The following is a 15,582-nucleotide window of genomic DNA, read 5'->3' on the forward strand; positions in this document are numbered from 1 at the left end:
TTTATATGTTTTAAGCATTTAGTTCTGATTTGGTTACAGACCTTCAACTTAAAATCCATCATAATTCTTTATATAGATTGGCCCCTGGCATCCAAAATAATGTAGTTCATTTCAGGCCCATTGTGCTGTTTGCTTGTAGATATTTTTGCCCACCACTGAGCCTGATTAAGGCCAGTGGACTGACAGCGTTGTTGCCTTGTGTGATGCCGTTGGTTTGGACTGTTCAGGGCCCTGGTGACACTAGAGTAGAAGGTGCTGGACCCAGATGATGGAATAACAGAAGGCTTGCGGTATACCAGAGGACTGCGGAGCCCAGTGGCTGCAGGAGCGGAGCTGACGTTGGTGGAGCCACTATGTGGGCCCTGCACAGCTGAGGCTCACTGCGCCACTGACGGACAATTTAGAGCGGGGACGGCAGGGCGCAGCCTACCCATCCCTCTGTCAATAGGGGGACTGATAAGCTCACTGAGCTGCGAGGGCATTGGCCAGAGCAGCAGATACCCTGGGTGTGAGATGTCAGTGGACCACACTGTGATAATGATCAAAAGGGCTATAACTATAGATGGACTGTGTGAAGTGGGTGTGGGCTAGGTATAAGTAACGCAAAGCATTGAAACCCTGATCTGCCTACCTTATTGCTTACCACTAACTGCTTTATTCCCGAGTTAGGCCCATGTAACGAACCAGCTCATTTCTTACGTTTTCCTCACAAGTAACATTTTAAGCTGTGACCTTTTGCACATATTTGCATGCACGACAATGTTGGATTTGTTTCCCTGAAACTAAGCTTATTTACACATCTAGCTTTGCACAACATTCTCTCAAAGCCCTGAACATCTTGTACAAGGTCTCATTTTGCACAATGTACAAATGTCATCACCATCTTCATTCCCGGGAGCTAGGGCTATCTACATATCCATAACATCCCTAATCTATACGTACATCGCAATGCTTTTTTCTGTTATAAAATATGAGCATACCTATAGATTAGTAGAGAAGGCACTTCTGCTGATACCGACCATCCTTACAGGCTGAGAAATCACCATGCAGCCATCTTGCATCTCGTGAGTGGTGTCCAGTTTGTGTCCAAGATGGGGTCCTTCACTCTATCCCATCGGATGGGAGGATTCTTGGATCTGCACCTACACACGCTTAGGTACACTTAGAATAGGATTTGCATCGTAGGAGTACGCCCAATTACTACCTTGTTTTATATGCCTGCATATATACATTGCTTTCAGCACCATGGTAGAACTGTACCTACTATTTACGCTTTTGGTGCCTGTAATTACGTTTATCTGCTTCTGTCTCCTAATCATTGCAGCACACATATTTTATGCAAGAATAACATTGGTTAAATACATTTATTGAAAATGTCCCACTGTATATTCCCCTTATTTTCCTCTAGAATAAGTGAGCACGAGTGACTGAGCGAAAGGTTCTATTCTGTTTCCACGATCCCTGAGGGGACAGGGTTGTCCGGTTCAGTGGTCACCAGAAACCATTCACTCCCTGAAAGTTTAGGGTAGCTTATGGTGGCACTGTGAGCTAGCTGGTCTATTGGCTAACATGTCCTGCGGGGGTGTCAGGAATCAGTCTAGACACCAAGCCCTTAGTTTATGTTGCCCAAACAATGCGCAGGTCCTACGGATTGGTAGGAACTACACGACATAACCACTGTTGCCCACTTTACGAACTTGGGGAAAATTATAACATTTGTGAGAATAATGTGCATGCGTGCTCACTTCTCCCTCCCCAACATTGGGTATTGAACAGAAAAAGACGTCTTATTATGTTGCTTTTGAGCACTGCAGCTACTGAGATGCATGCATTACCACTGTTCTGTTGTGCTAGACTTTAGCTCACCTGTGGTATCTTTTTAGGGAAGCCGGCTACACTTAACACCCTGCTTTGTAAGTGCAGTGTGACGCAATAAATGGAGGCAGGCAGCCTCTGCCTATTGTTGTGCTGATTGTTTGTGTTGGTTACCCCAATGCCATTGACAGTTAGCTGGTAAAAAGCCAATACAACTGTCTTTTCACCTGCGCAGGACCTCGAGATTTCAGATTAGAACAGTAGACTAGTGTGATGGCAAGAAGAAATCCAAGTAGATTGGTGTGCCAAGGCTCTTTTATTAGATTTTCATAAAGGCTTGTGCAAGATAAAAAACAAAATAGGCACTTTGACAACTCTATTGAATCATGAAAGATTTGTCAAACCAGGGAATGAATGGACTTGGCTTGACTCAATGACGTATCTCAGACATTGAGCATGATTCAAGTGCCGGGGGAGAAACACTTCTCAGAATGAAGTAAGCACTAGAGGTGATCCACGCAAAAAACAGAGATTGGTCGGCGCGCTCACCTTGAAAATGCACTTAATTGGAAAAACAGAGTTTGCAAATAGAGGCAAAATTTAAATCAATGTGTAAAAGCCCATAACTGATGTCTTTGATACAGTTGGTTGCACAACAATTTGTGCAATTGTTGACTCTCTTCATTATGGAGTGGGTGCAACAACCACGGGCCTGTATTGCATGTATCTTGAACTACTGGGACAGTGATGTGTATTGCTAGAGAAAAAAGACCCAAGCATACAAATGCATATCCCTCTCAAACTTTCCTGATTTCACTATTGTAATTGTAATACCTATCCAGACTGAAAATAAGGCAGAAAGGAAAGATGCGTATATTTCTTGATCCCCAAGCTGCCAAGAAATTCAGAAAGCGACTGTAATGAAAGACGAGGCCCCAAGATCTGAGCCCTGCAAGCGAACTCAGCATTATCTCTGGATGACCTTGAGGGGGATGGAGCTGCACAGGAAAGAGGGAGCTCCAAAGACTATAAAAAGTATGATTGTCTTATGAACTGGGCCGATATAGATGCCTCGAGATGTTGGTCACTCATGGTTATCGATTTACTAACAACTGTCATATAAGTGGTCAGTGACAGATGATGGAGCGATGGAGATGCTCTCCTAATGTGTTGAATATTTACTCCTCACTACCCTTATGGTCTTAATGTTTCAATGTTTTTTGTGATCACATGCGTGAGTGCAAATGTTCTGTATAATAGAACTGGGCAACCATCCCTTGAACGAAAGAATTATAGAGTGGCGTTTAGAGGTAGAACTTTAGAGCTAGCCCTTCCGAGGTGCACTCAAAGAGGAGTTGTGACAAAAGGGGGGCAAGATTAGTGTCCGACAGCGACAGATTTTCATCTGTAAGATGCTGACCTTGCTTGCACCCCTTGGCATACAAGTGTTACTGTTGTGAAATGGCTTTTTGAAAGTTCACTCCCACTTTTTGACACCACTTTTTGATGACCTTAGGTACTGGTGTAATAACTCTACAAACTGGTGCTCTGACATCTAGCACCAAGTGCAGGTTCTCTGACCACTAAAAGTGTATATCAGTGGATACAAATTGTCTAATCCCCGATTTGCACGGCTAATTAACCTGTACGCCCCTGGTAAAAGGTACTCTGAGTGCATAGGGCTTGAAAGTTAAGGTGTCTTTTGTGGAATGCAGCAATATTTGTGCCACCACTGAAATGGGAAGTAAATAGATGAATGCTCGCAAGTAAAAAGATATCCTAATTGGAAAGTTTAACTTGCCTGTGTGTCCCCCGTGTATGGTACTCAGAGTACCAAGGGTCTGCAGGTTAAAGTGTCACTAGTGGAAAGGTAGTGCACTAAAGTGTGCACCAATGCAGTAGCAAATGAGAACATGGCAGTGGAAGGAAGCTCTGTCAAATTCGACCTGTCAAATTAACCCTTTTGACAGGCCCAAACCTCCCTATTTATTACCTGTAAGTCACTCCTAAGTCTACCCGAAGTGTCTAAATAGCAGGCTATGTATAAGGAGTGTTTTACATGCTCTGGTAGTGGAAAATAACCAAAGTCGATTTTCCCAGTCGGAAATCTGGTAGTCCCATTGAATAAAATTGGGTAACTTTTATTGATTCTAATAAAGTGTAACATTACAATAGAGCTAGCCAGAAGGGCGTTTCAGCTTGTCAAATTAATATGTACATTAAATCCAACTTCTTGCCAAACTCTGATTTAACATAAGTATTTTAGAAAAGTAGATTTAGGAGCTTTACTTTTCTAAGTTGCCTAAAGCACAGTGGTAGCATTTTCTGATTGGTCCAGCAGTTTACAGCTGCCAGGCGTGTCCTCTTATTAGGTGTCAAGTGTTCTCAGGAATTGAGAACAAAAGAGCCATCTGCTGGGAGAAGTGTTCCTCTCCTGTAGCAGGACGGCGATCGGAGTGACCAGTGGGCCAATTATACTTTAAAGGCAGGTTGCCCCTGCAGAAACAGATATCAATGAGCTTGTGCCAGTGCCTGCTCCGTTTCCTTTGTTGGCCTGCCAGCCTGGAGGCACATTTCTTAGATTGGGAGTTATCCTGAAGGGGGTCTGTAGTCCTCAGGCAGCCACTCCTCTTGGATGAGCTAGGGAGCACCACACGGGGAAAGACGGGTCTGGCCATGTTGACAGTGGGCTGAATAGTGCACTCTGGGATAATTTGTTGTCACGGTTCTCAGAAAGCAGACACAGGTGGGTGGGATTTCCCAGAGGAGCGTTAGCCCTATTGGCTAGTGAGTTCTCCCCTCCAACACGCTTGTATAAAGGATAATATTGGCAACTCTGCCTAGAGAACTCAGTTGACTGCTGAAATCATGAAACACAGAAGGAGGACAGCTCCTGCTGAGTCGTCGTACTACACAAAGAGAGGCTGCACCCAAAAAGGACTGCACCCCAGGATTTCATGAAGAGGACTGAGCCTGCTGTTGAGTGAATGGAGAGAGAACCCAGGGGCTGAGCCAACTCCCATTCTGCCAAAAGACTTCTGAATGACTCCAAGTTAGTGCTTAATTTGTAAAATATTAAGTGCCAGGGCTCTTGCCAAGAGGCCACTGCAGCTTGCATCACCCATCTCCCTTGTCTTGACATAGCTGCCAAAACAGCTGCTAACCATCTCTCTCGCATGTAAATTTGACAGTTCAGAATATTCCAGGTCCCCAAAGCTAAAGGAATGGCTGGGGAGGCAGGTATTAGCAATTTTAATGTTTATTGTAGTCCTAAACTACCATTGTTCTACTCATCTCTAAATTAGATAAGCAGCGCCACCATGTGTGGAATGTTCTAAGTATGGTGTTGACAGTTAGGTGCTGGTGCCGAGCACCCGAAATTAATTAAGTGCCGGTGCTGAGCACCAGAAAGCACCAGCTCAAATTAAGCACTGCTCCAAGTGCTAGTAGTATATCTCCCTGTTAAGCTCAAGACCACAAAGGACTGAAAGAGATATCTTTTCAAGTACCCAGCTGGTCCCCAACGAAAGACTTGCCCTGCCATGCCATTGTTGGTGCATGAGATTGAGTCTTGACCATACTCATATTACCCAGCAAGCCCTGTGCCCATGGTTGGTGTTAGAGTGTACCCTGTCTCTTGCCCATTTGAGGAACAGCAGAGGAAACTATAGAAAAACCTACTTTTTGGATACTTGACAGGTTGACTATTCGCAAATGAACTTGCCTGTGACTCCCCCTGGTGCATGCTGAGAAACTGAGTCTTCGATCCAATCCGTGCTCCCAAACCATTGGAGTTGTGAATGGTACCAAGGGATCTGTGCCTAGAAGGACGTATAAGGAGAGCCTAGAACTTCAAAAGAACCTTAGGCTACTGTTAGAAATGGAGGTCTCTAGTTGGCAGTAGCTTGCACCCTGTTCAAGTAGTGACCCTTCCTTCTAGTCAGAATAAGGAAGTTACAATCCCAGATAACCCCTGCTCACGGTCTTGGTAGCTTGGCATGAGCAATCAGACAAACATTAAAGATGCGTGGCGCACACTATACCCTTCTGCCGCTGGTTTTACTTACTATTCGGCACCACATCAACTTTGCTCAAGAATTGACATGGCCTGGGTGTCAGATAATATATTAGCAAACAGCTCCATGGAGATCTGCCCGAGAATTGCCTCGGATCATAATCCTATTATATTATCTTTCACTATCCAACAGAGCTGTCCAAAACCAAGATCATTTACATTTCCACGGCATCTGCTGTCTAATAAGGATTTTGTTTCATAACTAAAAGCACACCTACTGGAGTTTATAACGTTTAATATTAATTCAGCTACACCTAGTATAGTTTGGGACACAGTTAAAGTGAGTATACGGGGCTTCACACAACACTAGGTCTTAATCCAAAACTCTAAATATAAACTTGGCCTGGACATCATGGTTAATACTGTAAGCATATTGGAAAAACAACTTTCACTGGCTTTGACTCAGGGCTCACCAAATCTAGCAGATATATGCCAAAAATCAGCTAGCTCTAAGCTCAACATTAAAACCAGGCTTATGGAAAAAAAATACGATAAGTTTACATAAGTACCACCTTTCTCAATATGAGAGCGGAGATAGGGTTGGCAAAATTCTTGCGTATAAAGTGGCTGACGATAAGTCTAGAACTCTTGTGAAAGAAATTAAAGGTCCAAACAATATAGTTTATAGTTTATACTCAACCAGAACAGATTCTGGAGCAATTTGCTATATTCTATAGAGCACTATACACCCCAGAGGAACATTCGGCTAAGAATCGGATCCAAGAATATTTAGACACCAATCTAGTAAAAGATCAACAGATTGAAGGATTCGAGCTGCTTTCTGCTAACATTACCGAGTCAGAGATAAGATCGGCTATTAATGCGCTCCCCTCGGGTAAAGCTACTGGTGAGGATACTATCCCACTTGAAATTTATAAACTATGCTCAGAGGAACTTATACCTGTATTATCTATTGAGATAAATAATATAGGAATTACCGGAAAAGCACCTGAATCCTGGAACTCAACTAGGATTGTTTTTTTTTTTAAAAAAAGGTAAACCAGGAGACCAATGTGGGTCATACCGACCCATCTCACTTATCAATTCAGACGCTAAAATCTTCGCTAAGGTGTTGGCCACGCGATTAGCTCCATTAATACCTTATTTTGTGACCCCTCATCAACATGGCTTTGTTATGGGAAGAGATACTACTTCCCATATCAATACGGCTATTACGGCATTCGACGTGGCTGGGATTGGTCTCACCCCACTCGGTATGATACTTTTGGACGCCGAAAAGGCGTTTGACCGAGTCGGGTGGGACTACCTCTGGGCTACACTGACTACTATGGGTTTTAATGACCAATACCTTAAATGGGTACAGTCTTTATATGATTTACCAAAAGCTAAGCTTAGCTATGCCGGGTTAACCTCGCTTAGCTTTCCAATTTCACGTGGAACACGGCAAGGGTGCCCATTATCGCCCTTACTATTCGCGTTATCTTTGGAACCCTTTCTAGCTGCTCTACAAGTTCATCCCAAAATTAACCCTTTTGAATATGGACAGACTTTGTTAAAAATTGCGGCATATGCCGATGATATAGCGATATATTCTACTAATGTGCCGGAAGCTATATTGGGTATCACTGAGGAGGCTAATAAATTTGGGTCTGTCTCTGGTTACAAACTTAATTCACACAAGACACAAGTTATTCTTAATTACCAGCCCCTCGCTCCGATTTCAGGTACATGCCGAATAGCTACCTATCTTGGTGTTAAAATTTCCTCTAATATTAGTGACATAATTACTCTTAACTATGAGGACCTTCTCAAAGAAACGGCTTTAATATTAAAAAAATGGCATAAGGTTCCTCTTAGCATTATAGGTCGAATCAATTTAATTAAAATGAGCATATTACCCAAATTTTTATATTTATTTAGGTCTATACCACTTTTGGTCCCTAATTCTTATTTCAAACGACTAGATGGGATTCTCGGTAATTATATATGGGGATACAAAAAGGCTAGAAGATCAATCAATCTGCTTAAACTGCCTTATAATCAAGGCGGCCTCAATTTTCCTGATTTCAGATTATATTTCTTTTCAGCTTTTTTTAGTCGTCTTCGAAGTTTGTTTATCCGTAACAAGAATACATGCTTTTGTTATCAACTCTCGACGGGTGAGGACTCTAACATGCTTTTAGCAAAAATGAACGATCCCAACTATTTTAAACGAGTTAAATTCAAGACTGTCAAAGACAGTTTTAAAATTTGGCAATCAATTTTGACTAAATGTAACACGACGCTCTATCACCCTCACTTATCTTTATGGGCGAACCCAGGTCTCCCAGGAATATTTCATGATGGGTCATTTAAAATTTGGGTAAATGCTGGAATAGAAACACTCGGAGACTTATATGGTAATGAAGGCTTTTTGACCTTTGAGACACTTAGAATACTATACAAACTACCCGAAAATTCACGTTTCAAATATATACAGATCCATGACTATTTTATACGTAAAATGAAGATCTTAAATATCTCCGACTCTGATATTTGGACATGCTTCTATTCCAGCAAAGAAAGATCACTTATCAGCTTTGGATACGGTGTCTTAAACTCATATAAAGTGGATGACTGTGGGAAAATTGCGGCGAAATGGAGTATCCGATTAGGCCTTAATATCACTGCTAACCAGATCTCCTCTGCTTTCTGTAATATAAATCGCATAATACACTCTTCTAGCTTGAGGCTACAGCATTATAAAACTATTTGCCAGTTATATTATACTCCCGAAAGACTTTTTAAGCGGTATAGCAATAGTATTGGTAATCTGCGGATTAGATGTCCTAAATGCGATCTCTTAGCTGCAAGTTTGGAACATATGCTGTTTACATGCCCCCGACTTATGGAATTCTGGTTTAATGTAGAACAAGGGATTGCCCTGATCATGTCTAGATCAATAACACTTAACATAATCAATGTATTGTTTGGCTTTCAGATCTCTAACAATGTACAAGCAGATCCACAATCAGATCTCTTTAATATTTTAATAAGCTGTGCTAGATTGATTCTAGCTCGAGCTTGGACTGCAAGCAATCCTCCACACGTGATGGAATGGTGGACTCTTGTCAGAGAAATTTATACTATGGAATCCTCTCTAGCTAAAACCAGAGGAGTTAAATCTCTTCAGAAGATGGACAGAATCTGGGGGCCTACTTTTATTTGATCGAGATAGAAAGGGATATCTCTCCCTCTCCCCCCCTTTTTTTTTTTTCTTTTCATTGTCTTTTTTTCTTCCTCTTCTATCGTGTATGTTGTACCTGCAACCAATAATTATACAAACTCTGTGCCTATACAACTTAATTATGACACCTATATCCCTGCTCTCTAAGATATACTGATATGATAATGTATAAATTATTTTGTATTTTCAAATGAATTGTTGATTTGATCTCTTGTCCTGACCTTAATAAAGAGATTTTAAAAAAAAAAAAGAAAAAAAAAAAAGGCATGAGCAATCAGGCTTATCTCGGAGACAATGTGTAAAGTATTTGTACATAACACACAGTAACACAGTGAAAACATTACAAATGAACACCTTACTGGTTTAGAAAAATAGTTTTTTTATCTAAACCAAACAAGACCAAAATGACAAAAATCCAACAAACCTAACTCAAAATATCTCGTTTAAAAGGTTTACTGCAAAAATATAGCTCTTGAAGACAATAGATCCAACCGGAACTATCTCAACATAGTGACAGGTACAAATCCCCAGTCAGGGCTGACCGCGAGGTGCGTGGGCCGGACACAGAGTCACACGGACCTCTAAAACAGTACCTTAGAAAATTATGACGTCACGGAGGTGAGGCGTTGATGGGCTGAGTCGGCGTCTGTTCCTTACTTCCACAGGGGAGGCGAGGTGTCTGGTTGGTACAGTCGAATTCTGGCTGTGCAAAGGAGGCAAGGCATCAGTTCCGTACGATGGTTCGGTGTCAATGACTTCAGTAAGTCATCCACGCCGGTTATCAACTATGTGATGGTGTGAGGAAGGCTCTGGGGTCGACGGGCAGTGGTTTGTGCACTCCACGAGCGGTGCCTTCGGTCCGGCTGTTGGCAGTGGCCTCGGTGAGGATGTTGGAGTCAATATGGGGCAGGCTTTGGGGCTGTGTTGCAGTCTAGATCAGTGCTGCGCTCACTCAGTGAACTGTGACCACAGCGTCGGTACAGGCAGCAGCGTCAGGCACTGCATCGGCAATCCTTTTTTTGAGGTTAGCACCCCCAGCAAACGCCTCCAGTGGCCCAGAACTGGAGTTGGCACCACTTGGCAGGTTAGAACTCCCAACAGTGGAGTTCAGGGATGCTGCAGGTGAAGTCCTTGATGGCCCTGAACCTTCCAACAGGAGGCAAGCACACACAAGCCCTTGGAGGAACTTTGAAATGTAGGATACAAAGCAAAGTCCAGTCCTTTCACTGCCCACAGACAGAGGCAGCAACTGCAGGTGAACCCAGCAACGCAACACATAGCAAAGGGGCAGTACTCCTGAAAGCTGTTCAGCTCTTCTTCTTGGCAGAGTCCTCAGTTCCAGAAGTGTTCTAAAGTTTTGAGGTCAGAGCCCCACAACTTATACTACTTTCAGCCTTTGAAGTATATAGGCTTCAAAGAAAGTCTGTCTTGCTTAGTAGAGCCAGTTCTATCCTTCCTGGTCCAGCCTTACTACAGGGGGGAAGACAGCATTGTGAAAGGAAGACACACCCCTATTCAGGTGCAGGTGAAAATCCTCTCACCACTCTAGCTCAGGAAGACTGATCAGCCTGGTGATGGGCCATCAGGATATGCAGGGTACACCTCAGCTCCCTTTGTGTGACTGTCTAGGATGAATGCACAAGCAACCAAGGTGTCAGTCTAAGCCAGAAGTTGATTCCACTGTCAGGCAGATAAACAGAATGGTAAAGCAAGAAAATGGCCACTTTCTAAATGTAAAAAGAACTATTGATGGACAGAATGCAGAACAATGTCATACATTCACCTCAGTACAGAGATCTGGGCCTAAATCCATTGTTTTTTTGCTCACCATGCCATTCCAGTTTGGACCCAGCCATATGCAAATCAGTCTTGACCCTGTGCCCAATGGGAACAGTCCAGCCCGAACTGCCAGGCCAGGTCCTCCCTGGACTGGAAACAAGCATCCTAGGACCGGTTTCGGGGTTTCACCTCTCTTCAGCCAGGATAGCTTGATTCCAGTGGCATGGAGAGCACGGCACTCACGTCTGATCATACCCGTCCCACTCGGGGTGACAAATGCAAAAAGAACCATTGATGAACAGAACTCAGAACAATGTCATACATTCACTCCAGTACAGAGATCTGGGCTTAAATCCATCGTTTTTTTGCTCACCATGCCATTCCAGTTTGGACCCAGCCATATGCAAATCAGTCTTGACCCTGTGCCCAATGGGAACAGTCAAAGCCCGAACTGCCAGGCCAGGTCCTCCCTGGACTGGAAACAAGCATCTAGGACCGGTTTCGGGGTTTCACCCCTCTTCAGCCAGAATAGCTTGATTCCAGTGGCATGGAGAGCACGGGACTCACGTCTGAGCATACCCGTCCCACTCGGGGTGACAAATGCAAAAAGAACTATTGATGGACAGAATGCAGAACAATGTCATACATTCACCCCAGTACAGAGATCTGGGCCTAACTCCATCGTTTTTTTGCTCACCATGCCATTCCAGTTTGGACCCAGCCATTTGCAAATCAGTCTTGACCCTGTGCGATGGAATGTTACAAGGCAGCTCCAATGAGAGCCTGTGGTAGAGCTAGTCCTTACAATAGTGAAAAACGAAATTGGCAGTATTTCACAATCAAGACGTGCACAGTACACTAGCACATGTCCTACCTTTCACATATACTGCACCCTGCCCGTGGGGGTACCTTGGGCCTACCTTAGGCAAGGACCTGGCAAGTGAGTGCACTTGCCATGTCGTCATGACAGTTTAAAACTGCACTCACTGACACTTCAGCGGCTGGTCTTAGATATGTTTACAGGGGTACTCATGTGGGTGGCACAATCAGAGCTGCAGGACCACTAGTAGCATTTGATTTACAGGCCCTGGAAAAAAACACACTGTGCACTTTACTAGGGACTTTCCAGTAAATCAAATACGTTAATTATGAATAAACCAATCACCAGTACATTTTAGACAGACCGCATATGCACTTTAGCACTGATTAGCAGTGGTAAAGTGCCCAGAGTCATAAAGCCAACAAAAACAGGGTAAGAAAAAAAGAAGGCAAAAGGCATAACCTTTGGGGATAAACCTGCAAAAAGGGGATGCAGGTCCAGTAGTTACAACCAAGGATTACCACATGAGCAAACTGACCCAATTGAAGCCTTTCTCAGAAGAGATGCATCTGTTACCCTCGTATCGTTGAGGTCTCCAAAAGGAGTCAGGTTGCTCTAGGCTCATTGCTGACCACTGCAGTGAACTTCAGTGATTTATTATCTAGTTTTTAAATCTTCTAAAATATGTATCTCCAGTTCCCTATAACAGATGTTTGTCATTTTGGTGTCTAATTAAAGATAGGAATACAAGATAGTTTTGTAAATTGAAGTGGGTTTTGTATTGTTGTGTTTCTTAATTATTGACGTTTTTTTTTATTTTTAAATGCTTCACATGTTTCTCCTAAGTTAAGCCAGACAGCTCAGTGCTAAGCGAAAGTTTAATTTATTGAGACCTAACTAGACCTTATAGTAAATTGTAGCATTATTACTTGATGAGGTCTCACAACCCCATTAACTAATAACCCAGTTTCCTACAGTTATCCATGCCAAGGATACCCAAAATAATTTTAAGACTGTGAATCCCAGAATGACCGTATGTCAGATCCTGGCCAAATCTCATTGTAAAATGCCACCTTAAATGACTACTCAGATGCAATCCTTTGATATTTCGGAAGTCTTTAAGTAGGAGGCACTATATCATAGAGCTCTTTACAGTTCAATATGTGACAATCACCAGTGACTCGTATGATTCCATGGTAGTACCCAGCAGGCTGCTATAGAGAATGACGTGAGTGTCTGGAATAATTACCATTTCACTTCAAAATGAAACCTGCATCGCTGTGATTTGAATTTGTTTTCCTTGTTTTCTGCTTTCTTTACCGTGTTCTTAGGAAAACTCCAGTCGACTTTTTGCATTCAGAGTTTCTAGGAGCCTGCCCTACAAATATAGTTTAATTATTTGATTTCACTGGACATATTAATTGTTTTCATTATTATATTAACTGACCAGTCCTATTAAATATACTGCTCAATAAAATCGTGTATTTAAACTTTGTTCTTAAAACCTCAAATTAACATTGCTAACTCACTTTTGCCATTGATTTTATTCAAGCAAGTGCAGGTGTACTTTTTATTGCATGAAAAAGCAATTCAGTACAGAAAGCACAAAGGGGATTAACATCAATCCTTTAGCTAATAGAGCTTATTAGCATTTCCAAACAGCACAGATTCAATTGACAAGGAAACACAAAGTAATCCTTCACGCAAGAATTAAATGCACCGCTACCAACTAAAGATGAATAAATAAACAGAGCATTCTATTAGTAAACCTAAGCGGATTATGCAAGCACTGCAGCTCCCTATAAGACGTTTCGCCTTCCGCTCCAGGCTGGAGGAACACGTTTATTAAGAACGGGAATGGACTGCATTGGGAAAGGATCCGCCAGGAGTCACTGTGCAGGACATGTTACTGCCCTGAGCATTTGATGTTCCCATACAAGACGTGTCGTAGCATGCACCTAAAGACTCGTGGTGCTTGACACACTACAGGTAAATATATTCGCCAGCCACAATACTGGCAGAGTGCTGCTAATTGAACCTGACCTTTAGTTTGAATTTTAAAATTGGTAACAGGATCAGACCTCCTAAAACCGAGTTCTTACTCTCGAAAAAGAATGCCGTTCTCTTTAACATGCAGGTGGTAGATGTACTTCCAAAAGTCGGACCCTCCAGCAGTATTGCATAGCTCTAAATAACTGAACCAAGACCCAAGTGTTGGCAATACCACGGGTTAGGGGTGCAAGAGAAGAACATTCAGCTTGTATGAAAGAAGCATTTTAATACATTGGTAGTATAACTTCACATCTGGATTTCTATTCTTTTTTCCAAAACGTTGTTGTTCTACATTTCCAAAAGCTTTTTATTTAGCGATTGTTATAAATTACAATACATTATATAAAGAGCCATATATCATCATACAGCAAATATTTCCCAACATTCAGAAACCAGTTTCTTAGTACTCAAAGGCTTGTCTCATCACTGAATTGCTGATAAGGTTGCCATTTATGTAAGTGTCAAGGAATTCTTCTGGGTCAAGATGTCAGGCCGATAGCAGACGTGAGAGAAATGTTGGTGAATGATTTGCAGTGTCATTCGATAGATCTCCTGGATTGTGTATATTTTTATTGTTCAAATCTATCATTGGTAAACTGGACTTAGATGAATTTAGGGTTGTCGTAATTAAACAAAAACTAAAGTTACTGCAGAGAGGTACGGAATTTTTCATTCTAATGCATTGTTCCATCGTAGATATAGAAGATAGACCCCAGATGCCCATTGCCGCCCATTGCCACCCAGCAGTTAGCCTTTCGTTTACAAGGCAGGAAATCCTGTCCTCATTGGACGCAATCTCGCCTGCCAAAGCCCCGGGCCCGGATGATATTCCTGGCGACCTCTTTCGCACGGATAGGGAAAATTGGGCTTCAAACTTAATGTCACTAGCTAACGATATAGCCGACGGGGGAAGGATTCCAGACTCATGAAAAGGGGCCGAAGTGATACCGATTTTTAAGAAAGGGGATAGGTCGAAACCCTCCAACTACCGCCCGATCAGCCTGAGCAACTGTGCCCAAAAGGTCTTCTGCCGCTCGCTCCTAGTTAAGATCCAGGATTGGATGGATGAGAATCCCATCCTCTCTCCACTCCAAGCGGGGTTCAGGTGGAGGACTGGCACTACCGATCAGGTGTTCCATCTTGTTTTATTGTATTGGAAGGTAGTAATGTGGGGCAAGGGCAGCCTATATCTTGCTTTTATGGATTTAAAAACAGCCTTCAACCTCATACCCAGGGACTCACTTTGGCGGGTACTCGGGGATTTGAGGATGCCATTGTCAATTCTGGAACTCCTGATCAGGCTACATGAGGGAACTTTGCCTGTGTGAGATGGGGGGGATCACGGAAAAAACACAGAGCCCTTTAGAATCCAGCGGGGGGTCCGCCAGGGCTGTGTCCTAGCCCCTACACTCTTCTCCCTATATGTTAACCAAGTAGCAGAGCTATTGTGTTTCATCCCAGCCCACGCCCCGTCATTCGCAAACCACAAAATCCCTACACTTTTATTTGCTGATGACACACTTCTGGTCTCAAAAACACCAATGGGCCTCCAAAAACGATTACATCATTTTAAAGTTTTTTGTGATGAAGGGGTATGGTTATCAATACAGACAAAACCACATTAATGATGTTGAACCCCCACAAGACCTTTGAAGGGAAATTGCTCTTGGATAACATTCCGCTCGAGAGGATTAGGTCTTTTGATTACCTGGGCATCAGGTTGTCTGAGGGAATGGCCTGGAAGAACCACCTTCAGAAGGCATCTTTGAAATTCTCTCAGATTACTGGAGCTCTAAGGCAGGAGCATAGTCCGTCATACGGTAGCACCTGCCCTTAAACTGTATAAATACCTGT

The 15,582-nt window shown here is 42.8% G+C and overlaps 1 protein-coding gene across 2 annotated transcripts in view; it reads left to right on the forward strand.

The window, feature by feature from the left end:
• The window catches only part of FER (FER tyrosine kinase), a 1,023,934-nt gene that overhangs the window by 328,871 nt on the left and 679,481 nt on the right, over positions 1-15,582 (forward strand). The window lies entirely within an intron of this gene.

Source organism: Triturus cristatus, chromosome 2_1, assembly GCF_964204655.1.
Source record: "Triturus cristatus chromosome 2_1, aTriCri1.1, whole genome shotgun sequence".
Classification (NCBI taxonomy): domain Eukaryota; kingdom Metazoa; phylum Chordata; class Amphibia; order Caudata; family Salamandridae; genus Triturus; species Triturus cristatus.